Source organism: Dromaius novaehollandiae, unplaced genomic scaffold (genome assembly GCF_036370855.1).
Source record: "Dromaius novaehollandiae isolate bDroNov1 unplaced genomic scaffold, bDroNov1.hap1 HAP1_SCAFFOLD_30, whole genome shotgun sequence".
In the NCBI taxonomy this organism is placed as follows: Eukaryota; Metazoa; Chordata; class Aves; order Casuariiformes; family Dromaiidae; genus Dromaius; species Dromaius novaehollandiae.
Window position 1 is genome coordinate 2,877,820 of NW_026991333.1, and position 12,620 is coordinate 2,890,439.

General features: G+C 55.2%; 1 long non-coding RNA gene across 3 annotated transcripts; it reads left to right on the plus strand.

Moving 5' to 3' along the window:
* Positions 1 to 415: 415 nt before the first annotated feature.
* Positions 416 to 8,009, plus strand: LOC135325848 (uncharacterized). 3 transcript variants are annotated; one of them, XR_010386594.1, is made up of 6 exons: positions 416 to 523; positions 1,234 to 1,419; positions 2,329 to 2,456; positions 2,860 to 3,026; positions 4,600 to 4,757; positions 5,429 to 8,009. It is a non-coding gene; the product is annotated as an uncharacterized LOC135325848 (long non-coding RNA). The 3 variants fall into 3 exon arrangements; XR_010386593.1 differs by lacking the exon at positions 416 to 523 and adding an exon at positions 926 to 1,049; XR_010386595.1 differs by lacking the exon at positions 416 to 523 and adding an exon at positions 926 to 1,049 and having other exon boundaries at positions 2,334 to 2,456.
* Positions 8,010 to 12,620: the final 4,611 nt, after the last annotated feature.

The following is a 12,620-nucleotide window of genomic DNA, read 5'->3' on the forward strand; positions in this document are numbered from 1 at the left end:
AAGCTTTTTATGAACACTCCTACTTGATCGAGTGCATATTCATTCCGTGAATATTAATTACTGCCAGACCGCGTACGTCACTGATCCTTTAAAGCAAGTCCGTGGTGCTGGGGTAGCACGTGTAGTGGAGACTAAATGCAATAATACCTCATTTTGATGTCGTTCTCTTATACGAAGGCACTTGGAGCATATTACAACATTTATCACACCATTTTGTTTATTGAGTGGACCCTGACCCTGGGGAGAAGGCGGTACTGCAGCGAAAGGGAGCGCGCATGCGCATTGCGTTCCGCCGCGCTCACTGCTGCCATCGCGGGTCTGAAAAGCGGCACTGCACGCTCAGCGGCGTTGCGCACGCGCACTGCGTTCCGTCCCGCTCACCGCTGTCCTCGCGTGCCGACAAGGCAGCACTGCAGCCGCCGCCGGCCACCGCTGCGTGCGAAGAGCAGTGCAGGCAGCCGGCGCACACGTGTGCGCTGCCGGTCGCCGCGTTGGCCGCTACTCTCCGCTCTCTCGGGGACGGGTAAGCGAAGGGGCCGCGCTCGTGCCCCCTGCCCGGTGCTCGCGGACCGGGAGCGCTTTTCCCGAGAGGGCTTTTCCTTCTCGGTGCTTCCTGGGGGCGCGGGGACGGGCAGTGCCGTCTCGGAGCTGCTCCGCGGCACTCCCTCCCCGGCGCAGCCCCGGCGCCTGCTCGCGGATCCCCGCCGCTCTCTCGGGCGCGGGCAGAGCAGCCTCGGGGCGCTCGCTGCTCGGCCTGAGCGCCGGGGTCGCCCGCGGGAGCCGGCCGGCTGCAGCGCGGCGCTGCGACCACGCGAGGGCGCCATTGCGGGTCTCGCCTCCCTGCCGCTGCCGCTGCCGCTGCCGCTCCCCCCCGCCCCTCCCGCGCGGTCCGTAGCCAGCCCGTGCGCGGTGCGGCTGCGCGCACTTGGCGGCCGGCGGCGCATGCGCGGCAGCAGGGAGCGAGATGGCGGCGAGCAGGGCGGGTGTTTTGGCTGGGCGGCGGCGGGCGAGGGCAGAGGCCGCCTGGAGTCGAGCATGTGGGGGCCCTGGTGAGGCGAGGGTGTACTTTTGGGTGGCCGCGGGCGTCGGGCTGTGTCCTGGCTGGTGGGGCCGTCGCTGCGTGGAGGCGGCGGGGCGGGGGGAGGGGTCGGGCCTGGCTCCGCGCTGCGCCGCGCCGCGCCGGGTCTGCCGGAGCGCGGCTCTGACTCTCCCTTTTGCGTGTGTCGCCTGTAGGGCCGCGGTTGCTCCCCAGCGCGGGCCAGGGCGTGCGCTCGCCCCTGCGGACGCAGCCTGGAGGAGTGTGTGTGGGGGTGTCTGCGCGGGGGTCTGGATGTGTCCAGCAGCGGCACGGCAGCCTGATGCCTCCTCTCGTCTGGGACGCGGGTTCCTTGGCAGCTCTTCTGGGATGCGGGGCCCTTGGTGAGTTCCCTGCTGCCTCCTCTGGCGTTCTGTGCGAGCTCATAGATCCCTCCTCCTCCTCTCCCCTCCCCCCCCACCCCCGTCTGGTGGGGTGAGAGACCGGTGGCTCCTCCCGCCGAGCTGACAGCCACGTGGGGCACCCCTGTGCGCTCCCTACATATCTGGGATGGCACCCCCACCCCGAGGGCCCCGCAGAGTCCCACCCTTCCTGCAACCAGCCCCCCCCAAAGCCATTAAACCACCCATAAATCCTGCTCCAACACCCGCACAGGCCCCACAACACCTCTGAGCCCTGCCGCAACATTGTCACTGACTCCAGACCTTCCCCTGTACTCTGTCCAAAGCCCCAAACATTCCTAAAACCACTCCCAGGCCCGGTCCCCCCAGCAGTGAGGCATTCTAACAAAGATGGGATGTGATCTGCGTCTCTGCCTCAACTCAGTCCCGCTTTAGGGAACCGGGAGTTTACAGCGCTTCCTTGTGAAGGGTGTTGACGGGTGGATGCACAGATGACAAAGAGGTTTTTCTCTGTTTTCTTCTGAGCCGCCTCTGAGAAGCCTCTGTACGTATACGATGTGGCTGATCTGGGATAATCGTGCTGTGCACAATGTTTAAGGAGACCATTGCCATGAAATGGTGGGCTAAGGAATAGCCTAAAAAACCTAAAAGGCTCGGGAAAAGCCAAAGAGAACACCAATGGGCTCTGGGAAGCCCCAGTGACGCTACAGAAAACAGCGTGGCTTTTAGGCAGCTCCTCAGAGCAGCAGCAATGTCTTGCTCCAGCCTGTGGGACAATGGGGACTCTTAATTACCGCCGCGGTTACGTCAATCACCCCAAAAGCCTTGGAGAAGTGGTCCAAACACCTGATACCCTCGCGGCCTCGGCAGTCTTTTTGGTTTGTTTGGCAGGGTAGTCCACCGAAGGGGGACATCTCGAAGAGAAGCAGCGAGACCTGGGGATCCGGTTGTTCGTTTTGGTCGTCGCCTGTGAGGCCAGCATCCGAGCGTAAGAGGAATCTAGGCGCTGTCTCGAAAAGGTAATAGGTTTGAAACGGAGACGGGCAAATCAAGGGCTATCGTTCTTCCACGTAGTTAAAGATCGAGAGTGTTGTCAGTTAAGTGCGCGTCTACAAGGGTTTGAGAACAGTCACAGTAATACCGAAGCAGAATAAAAATAAGGTTTCATGGAAGATGGCGTTAGGTAAGTATTAGGCGATGTGCCCGCCTGCCTAATAACCTAGCCCTAATTGCTGTATGTAACGTTTCCAGACTGTTTACCCTGTAACGTATGATGTAACGTGCCGTGTTAACATCTTTCCTTTAAGGGAAAGAAGGAAAAAAAAGGGAGGGGGGGGAGAAAACAGGGTAAAGAGAAAAAGATCATGCGTAAACCTAAGTGTTTCCCTGAAAGTAAAACGCGAGTTTATCGCTTTCTTACAGAGATGGCACCAAGGACAGCAAATGCTGACAAAGAGAAGAGACGGACAAGCATTTTCTTGTGATTAATACCGAAGGGACGGGATGAGACAAGGAAGCCAAAATGCAGTGGACCCTCGATATCACCAGGAACTGCTACAGGAGGCGGCGTTCTGGCACGGGTAACTAAGGTAACTATCGATAATGACTGTTAGTCATTATTTCGGCCTCCCCGAGGCAGCGCTGAGGACTAAGTAACCCATTCCTACCCTGTGGCTGCTGTTACCTGTATCTGCCTTAGCTTTGCTTTGGCTGTTTCTCTTTTGTTTTGTTATCGTACATGCAGCTATGGAAAGGAAAAGATGTAATACTTACTTTTTTAGATTAATTGCCGTGGCTGAAGTTGAAGAGACTATATATGAATATAAGCAAGCTGAAGTAATAAAATCAAATGGAGCCAAGTGAAAGCTGTCTCCCTCTGCTAGAAAAAGGGAAAGCCCGTTCCTCCTGGCGAGGAAGGATCGCTGTTAATAGTGATTGGAATAATAGATCACCAACATATAATGGAAGGTCTGTACGCGTTACGAGACGTATGCTGCGTACATTCATCTGTGCGTGTGACTTTACGTGTCTATGAAGCGTCATACTTTTAAGAGCTGCGAGACAGCAAATTATTATCTTAGGGGACTGGTAGTCAAGTGACCAGATTTACTGAAGAGGAAGCGAGCGAGAGAGAAGTGTCTGAAGTGTAAAACTAAGAGATCAATTTCAGGAAGGCTCAATGAGTGCGAGCCCCAGGTTAGTTACCTGGCAATGGTATTTGGGGAAACAGGAAGACGGTGGATAGAAGAAGGGTTAAAGCCTTGTGGAATTAAGGCTCCTTCTCATCAGTTCCAACTTGGAGCAATTTTAGGAAGATTTAATTTCCTCCAGCAGCGTTAACGTGGCTTTGCCGGTATCAGCAGACCGTGGTGGAAAGTACTGAGAGGGAGTCATGAATGGAGCTGGGACACGGAACGTGACGCTGCTTTCACTGAACTGGGAGAAGTGGCTGTAAAACCTGCTGCCCTCAAATTCCCAGGACAAGGAAAGCCTTTTTCGGTAATGCTTTCCACATCTGCTGACTCCGTGGGAGCAGCACCGCTAGAAAATGGCGGTAAAGGAAAGTGAGTGCCGGTAGCGTCACCCTTACGTCCCCTTTGGGGCCAGAACAAAAATTCTCTGGCTGTGAGAAAGACTGTTTAGCGGCAATCTGGGCTGATAAGCGTCTTTGAGACTTTTAGCTTTGATCGCACAGGGGCAATCCAATCTGTTCAGTTCCTTCTAAAGTAGTAACGTCAGGGAAATGAAGAGACAGCAGAGTATCCTCTATCCAAGTGGCACAGCAGGCGCTGATCTTAACGAGCGGGGGCAGAGGGGTGGTTACTGTGCAAGTGTTACAAGCAGTGGATCTTCTGGCGTGTGCCTGAATGGATGGAGGGGCAGAGCACGGTTGTGCCAGAAATGCGGACGCAGAAGGTTTCTGAAAGATTAATCTCTAGCGGCTGCTTAGTCTAACTTCCCTGTCATGGCAAGCCCGACTGTCGCCATAGCTTCCAAACCCGGGGCTGGGGGAAGCGGTATTCGTGGCTCATGTATTCTCGTTTACCTTGCTCGTGTGCGTATTAGATCCGCTTTTGTGCTTGCAGACAGCTTTGGATTCTTAGGATTTTCTGCAGAGCTTTGATTTTTTTTTTCTTCTTTCTTTGCTCTGTACTTTTGCAGGGTGATGGATTTTACTCTGCCTCCATCAACAGGCGCTGGCTGGCAAAGTCGTCGTGTCCCAGCGGAGACTCTTAGGCAGGACGGGAGGAGTTCGGATCCGCAGCCTGCCAGAAGAGCGTCGCCTGGGAGGGGTCACTAGCCTTGAGCTACAGGCGCTGGTGCGTACGGCTCGTTCTGTCAGACGCAAAGAGGTTTTTCTTTTTTGGTTGCAGAAATCTTGGCTTGGCTTTACACTCTGTAGCGGCAGTATTTTTGTATTTATAGATTGTGTTAATCCTAGGTGTTCGGAACCTCGGGCAATGACTATATGCTGCCGCGAAGAGCTACCGGTTACCACTGCCGTCAGACGGGATTTTTGCTGTCGCAAGTTACAGTTCCTTTTAGGAGCCAGCTACAAAAGTAACTTTGCTATAGCAGAGAAATGGGGTTACGTGTGTACGAGCAACAGCGCCAGAGTACACAGCAAAACCACAACCTACCATAACCCATCAGCTCCGTCTCTCTGGAGTTTGGAGTTTTTGGAGGCCTCAGTTTTTATCCTGCCTTGGCTGGACAGTGCTTTCTGAGAGTGTCCGTCAGAGGCAGTTTCCCTGCAGAGGACCATCTAGCGAAGGCTGGAGGTGGCCGGGTGCCTGAGCGAGCCTGCCTGTGTGTGAGAGCCGCTCTGACATCTTTGCGATGAAGCAGTGCCAGAGAGGGTGACTGAAGCAGCACGGGAGGGTCGGTCACGACTGTGGGAACAATCACGGGCCTTGGACTAGGGAGCAGCTCTAGTAGGAGGGCCGTGCAGTTGCCCGGCCTCTCGGTAACCGCTCTGGCCTCTTTGCAGGTGCTGAAGCCCAGTCGGGCAGTCGAAGGAGCCTCGTCGCAGCTGGGAGCTCTGCGGAGATGCGCGGCCGGCTGTGGAGGATGAGCTCTGACTTGCGGCGTGGACACGGCTAAGTCCTGGGCTGCATCGTACGCGAGTGGGGCTGGGAGGTGCGAGGCGTTCGTCCCCTAGCCGTGGTCACTGGCGCCGCTGGCTGTGGCCGTTTGCCCATGGAGCTGAGAGGACCAAACATACTAATTGCCTGACCCGGAGATGAATTAGTGCTTGCAGGCTTTCAGGTAGGTTCAGTGCAAGTGCAGCTTAGTGCAGTCCCGTGGAGTGACGCTTGCACATGCTCACATTTGAATGGTGGCTAAAACCAAGCCTCTAAACAGCAACTGTAACGCAATTCTGGTGCTTGTCTTCCTGTTCTGCTGTACTTCTAAAGGAAGGGAAAACTTCCTAAGCTGCGGGCAAAACTCCTTGGCCTCTCTTGACTGTTTCCATGCTCTGGAAACAGCTTTGGGTGCTTTGGTGCTTGTTGCTTAAAGCTGAGGGTTTGGAATTTTTCACTTAAGGTTGATTGTTTAGCTTGCTGCTGAGGGTCTCTCACGCAGGAGTTACGGGTTATTCCTTTCTTTAGTGGGGCTCACTCTTTATCAGTCAGGGTTTACAGTTTGCTCATGTAGCAATCGGGGCGCAGAATTTAAAATCCAACCTCATCCCTTGTCCCGATCCAATATCGGGGGGGTTTCATTACGATCCCAAGGACGAGATTAAGACGCTAAAACCGGTCAAATATTGTACAACCGTTTAACATTATTTTCCACAAAGTGGGGAGGAAAGGTGGGGAAAGGCCATGGAGAGGCGAAGGGAAGAGGGGAACAAGGGTAAGGGGAAAAGATAGAGAAAGCTGGAAAAGGAGAGAAAGAGCTGGCTACCACCAGTCCGAGTCCAATGATGTTCTGCTGACTCCGTTCGAATTACAGCTCAGGCTGGGTGCCTCTGACGAGGGACCCGGAACAAAGAAATCCCTGGGCAATGATACTTTCCAATCTAAGCTCTCCACCCTTCACACAGTAGTTTGGACCAATAGTAATATTTGGGTCTGGGGTCTCCTGCTCCCTATTGGGTCCCTCGGTAGGTTGTTTACTGTTGTGGTTTCTGCTGGTGGATGTGTCTTCATTCTTCGGGTCCTGCCCTTGTCTCTCAAGGCCCTGACAAATCAGTACTGCCCCAGCAGTGATAGTAGGTGTTATTTCCCAAGGTCCAGACAAAGGGAATATGATCTGGACCCCGAGATAGTCCAGACCCCCCCCTAATCAGCACTGTTTCAGCAGCGAGAGGAGCCCCATCATCCAACTATGATGGCAGTTCTTTGACCATTTGCTTGTCCAGCCACTCAGACCATAGAGGCCTCGTTTGTGTGCAAGTGTACTGTGGGAGAAAGTGTCAAAAGCCTTCTGAAAGTTGAGGTAACTGACATTCGCTGCTCTCTGTTCGTCCATAAATAGAGTTCTTTTAACATAGAAAGCCATCACGTTGGTGAGGCATGATTTCCTCTCAGGAAATCTGTGCTGACTGTTCCCAGGCACCTCATTCTCCTTCCTTTACCTGGAAATGTGATCAGAGGGGGCTCGCTGCATGACACTCTCCTCATCAAAGTGAGTCTGAACAGCCTGTAGTTGCCCAGGTTGTGCTTGTGGCCTTTGTGGAAGAGGGATGTAACATTTGCCCTTCTCCAGTCATTGGGTCCTCCCTGAGTCTCCACAGCTTTCCAAGATGACAGAGAGTGGCCTTGCTAGATAGAGGCCAGCTCTCTCAGCATCCTCAGCTGCAGCCCATCCAATCCTGTACACTTACCAATAATTCCTGCCTCAATCCCCAGGCCCTGCTGGTTGTTTTTCTCCTGAGGACTCCTGACTCTAGGCACAGTGGCCTGGGAGACCTTGCTGGTGGGGGCTGAAGCCAAGGGATTGAGTTCCCCAGACCCATCTACCTCTGCTATTACCAGATTGCCTGCCCCAGTCAGGAATGGGACCACATTATCCTTGTTCAGGCTTTCACTGTTACTGAAGCAATAGCAGATCATCTTTTTGCCCTTGACATTCCTTGTAGCCTCAGTCCTAAAGGCGCTTAGGTTTTCCTAACAGCTTCCCTACTTCCCTGGACAGCATTTCTCACTTCCTGCTTTGCAGCCTCTCCCTGCTTTCTGTTCCCCATCCCTGTGCTGCCTTTTTGTCCTGTTGTTCAGTTGTGAGTTCCCTGTTCAGCCACTCTGTCTCCTGAGATCTCTGCTTGCTCTCCTGGACATCAGTATGGGACATTCTTGAACTTAGAGGATGCTGTCCTTAAAGACCTGCCACCTTTCTTGAGTTCTTCTGTCCTTCAGACCTACCTACCACAGGATCCCTCTACCAGTAGGTCCAAGTCTGCTCCTCTGACATCCAGAGTGTGGGCTCTGCTACTCTTCCTCCTCATATCACTCAGGATCTGGAACTCCACTGTTTCATGGCCACTGCAGGCAAGGCTGACACATCTACCTGGCTGCCCTCCTGGGCAACATCCTCATCATCACAGCCGTAGCCTGCGACCACCGCCTCCACACCCGCATGTACTTCTTCCTCCTCAACCTCTCCCTCCTCGACCTTGGCACCATCTCCACCACTGTCCCCAAATCCATGGCCAATTCCCTGTGGGACACCAGGGCCATTTCCTACTCAGGATGTGCTGCCCAACTCTTTTGTTTTGCCTTTTTTGTTTTGGCTGAGTATTCTCTTCTCACAGTCATGGCCTATGATCACTATGTTGCCATATGTAAACCCCTGCACTATGGGACCATCATGGGCAGCAGAGCGTGTGTCAAAATGGCAGCAGCTGCCTGGGCCAGTGGGTTTCTCAGTGTGGTGCTGCACACTGGGAACACATTTGGAGTAACATTCTGCCATGGCAATGCCCTGGGCCAGTTCTTCTGTGAAATTCCCCCGATCCTCAAGCTCTCCTGCTCAGACTCCTACCTCAGGGAACTTGGGGTGCTTGTGCCTGTTTAGGCTTTGGGTGTTTCATCTTCATTGTGGTGTCCTATGTGCAGATCTTCACTGCTGTGCTGAGGATCCCCTCTGAGCAGGGACAGCACAAAGCCCTCTCCATGTGCCTCCCTCAGCTGGCCGTGGTCTCCCTCTTTGTCAGCACCATCATATTTGCCCACCTGAAGCCCCCCTCCATCTCCTCCCCAGCCCTGGATCTGGTGGTGGCTGTTTTGTATTCGGTGGTGCCTCCAGCAGTGAACCCTGTCATCTACAGCATGAGGAACAGGGAGCTCAGGGATGCCCTGAAGAAACTGATTCACCTGGTTTTAGTGCAGCAGCAATGAGCTGCCCATCCCTCTTCACAAGTGATTTCTAAGTACCTCAGACAAGTCTTGTGCTTTGGGCATTCTTGCTGTGATCATCATGTTTGTGCAGAAGGGTTGGAATTCATCCCACTTCCTTACAGCCATGAGCCCAGTCTGCCTGACCCAGAGGTCCTCTGTAAATGTGTGTCACAGTGTCACAGCTGGCCTCTCTGTAATAAAAGCAGATTTCCTCAGTGCAGTGCTTGAAGCTTGGGCTCTCCTTCAAAAGCTGGAGCCAAGAATGTGCTCAAGGACTTTCCCCCTGAAAGGGCCTGGTGCTTTTCCAGGTCTCTCCCTGGGCTCAAGGCAATGAGCTTAGAGGTGATGTGTTAGGGAATGAGGGCTGGATTCAGCTCTCGCTTGTGGGTGCCCAGTGCACCTGGAGATGGTGAATGGTCAAGTGGTGTCTCCCATATGACATGGCTGGACACCAGTGCCTGTCCTTCTCGAAGGGAGTATGGATCCATCAGGAGAGCACAGGGCATCCCCAAGGGCACCACGTGCTTAGGGATGGGCAGTGAATGGAGCTTTGCAAAATCCAGTGGAGTCATCCAGAGGGAAAGGGCTAAAGCAGTGAATGTCCTGGCTAGTGAGAGCTCTGCAATCCCACAAGAGGCAGCTGGGACCCAGGAGGCCCAGGGAAGGGATCCTGCAGAGTGGTCCATGTCACCTTCGATGAGAAGCCATGGGCTGGATCTCGCGACATGCCTGAACACAGCCTGAGCCATTTGAAATACCCTGTGATTGCTCAGAGCATCATCCATGGCCATAGGGCAAGAGATGCCTCGGTAGGGGATCACCAGGTGCAGTGATGCCCATCCAGCTGGGTCTGCATCCAACACGCAAAACTACGACCAGTGAGGAGTCACCCTGTGGCCCCAGGGCACCACAGCCCACTTGCTCTGCTGAGCAGCACTGCCGGCTCGGAGCCCCATGAGGAGCACAGGGTTGGATCCAGGAATGGCTGGCCAGGCAGCACCCATGCACTTCCCTGGGGAAAGACTCTCCCGGGAGCAGGGACATCCCTGGAGAAGAGCAAAGGAGCAATTGTGTGCCCCCAGGGCTGCCCTGGCCTCCTCTGCTCCTCCCCTCCCTCCCTGCCTCTCTCTTTCTCTCTGTTCCTTTTCCTTCCCTCTCTCCTTCCTTCCACCTCTCTCTCCTTCCCTCTTCCCTCCTCCTTTCTCTCTCCTCCTTCCCTTCCCTCTCTCTCTCCTTTCCTCCCTCTTTCCTTCCCCCTTCTTCCCTCTCTACCTTCCTCCCTCTTTCCTTTCCTCCCTCCCCCTCTCCTGCCTTCTCTTCTTCTCTCCCTCTCTCCCTCCCTCTTTCCTCCCTCTCTTTTCATTCCCTCTCTCCTTCCCTCCATCTCTCCCTCCTTCCCCCTTCTCTTCCCCTTTCTCCTCCCTCCCTCCTCTCTCTCTCTCCTCTCTCCTTCCCTCCTTCCCTTCCTCCCTCCCTCTCTCCCTCTCCCCTTCCCTCTCTCCCTCGCCTGTCCCTGGACACCTGGGGCTAGGGGGGAGATGCTGGGCAGCGCTGGGGCTGCAGCCAGAGCCCTGACTGATGGTCCCCTGCGGCCCCAGGGCCATTTGGCGGCCAGGCCTGTCAAAGGGCCCCTGCGGGGTTATTTTCTCGGAATACGGCCCAACGTCCAAGTACCTCTGACCTGCTCTACCTGCTTGCACCCTACTAGTCCCATTTAGTCAGGGCTTTGGTGACTGCTGTGTGATGGACGTTCCTTAGAGCTGGTTGTTCTGCCCCAAGGGTGATGAAAGGGAGGTGCCGCGTTTCTGCTGCCCTGCCCCACGCCGAGGGAATCGCCTGTGCCTGCCGGGGGCACAGCTTTCCTCCCCGTCCAGAGACAGGAGCCAGGGCCCAAGGACAAGGGCGGATGCAAAGGGTAACAGCTCCAGGCAGGGCTGGGGTCCCTGTCCCTGTGCCTGGGGTGCCCGAGGGTGCGCGTGTGGGGCAGCAAGCGTGGGCCTCTTTCACACGTGGGGCAGAGCATCCTTCAGCTCCGCTGCACAGGTCACTCCCAGCAGACCCTGCTCCAGACCGTGCCCGGGGAGATCACAGCAGGGCCAGGAGTGGGGAGCTCCCCAGGGCCCCAGCTGAGCCCCTCGAGTTTGGCTGGGTGCTGCACAGACCCCTTCCCCCTCCCACAACAGCATCCTCCCATTTTGCCAGGGCTTGAACAGAGCCCTCTCCCTGGGTGACACTGGGTGCCCCTTTGCGCACGGTGCTGCCCAGGCCCTCTGAGCGAGGCCAGGAACCACCCCCAAACATGCTGAGCATGGCACTGGCCCCCATGCTGGGCCTTCACAACCGTCCCCCATCTCCTCAACCCACTAGGCCACCACATCACCCCTTCCCTCAACACGTCCACCATCCCTGTTCTTAAATCCTGGTGCCCTCCCATGAAGTCCAGCACAAAACACATTCTCACTGAAGAAATCAGTATATCAGGAGGGAAGAGACATGCATTTCTTCGCAATGCCTCTCCTGTGGGGGAAAAAAGAAAAAATGTATCAGGGAGAAATAGAGATGTGAACAGAAGAGGGGGGGACGAGGGAATGAGGCTTTGCGTGTAAAACACTTTGCAAACAAGATCCAGCTAGTGATGATTTCTGCTAAAGAACGTCAGCAGTGTTCCAGCAGGGCTGGCACTATCAGGCTGACTTTCGCAGATCTGCTTTGCAAGAATCTGCAGAGAACAGGAGGGCTGAGATTCCTGTTCCCCAGTGCAGACTGTGTCCAGTGGAGGGGCTTGATTCATTGCCCTCTCATTGATCTCTTTATGGAGGTGTTTGGCGGTCTCCAAGAAAGATCCATAAGTCCCATCCTCCAATTTAGGGAAGCTGGCCAAAACCCCAGTCCCTCTGATGCAAGACTTCCCCCCTCACAGCATGGGTGGATCCGGCAGGAGGGTGATTCTCCTCCAGGAGTGCTTATCCTTCCAGAAGGAGTGGGGGCTGGCAGCACCGAGTAGATTCAGGTGTCTGCCTTGGGCTCCTCTGCCCTTGGGTGAAATGAATGCTGCAACATCTCCCCAGGCAGGTGCATCTCTTGTGTTGATGCCTCCATCTGAGAGGGCTCCCTGGACTCCCATGTTGCGGCCCGAAGGGAGTCATTTAGGACGACTTCCCTCCCCTTAGGACCAACGACCAAGTTCGTGATGCCCTTGGACTGAATTAAGGTGAAAACGACACCAGCCAACCACTTTTAAGATTTATTAAGGCAAAATGGAATCAACTAACTAGACACATCTCGCGTCACACGTTTAGGAAAAAGAGAGGAAAAGGGGAAGACAGAGAGAGAGAGAGAGAGAGAGAGAGAGAGAGAGAAAGACAGATATCACCACCCGTGGATCCAGCAGCGTCCCGTTGGTCCTCTTCTTTTGGGAGTCTCGGCGGCGGCGGGGGTGGGGGGCAGAGGTGGGAAGCTCCCATCTGGTTCCACTGACTCCGCTCGAGTTCTTCAGTCGTCCCAAGCAAGCCCCCCACCCCCCCATTCACCCAGTCTGCAGTTTTTATAGGTTCTTGCCCCACCTCTGGGAGGTGCTTCCTCGCTTCCCATGCAGATTAACTGTCATGCGCAGTCCGCCCTCTCGGAACCTTCCAGAAACGGGCTGGGGCATCTGGGGGTCTCCTGCTCATGTGCAGATGGCAAATGAGTACGTGCAGTCCGTGCCCTAGAGATGACCTTCTGCCCTTTTCGCGCCCTTTTTACCTCGTGCAGGTGCACGAGGTTGTTTACCTCGCGGACGGCTCCCGGGGGCCCGGCGCGGCATTGCCCGATGCGCCTTGGCAGCAGCGGCTTTGCAGC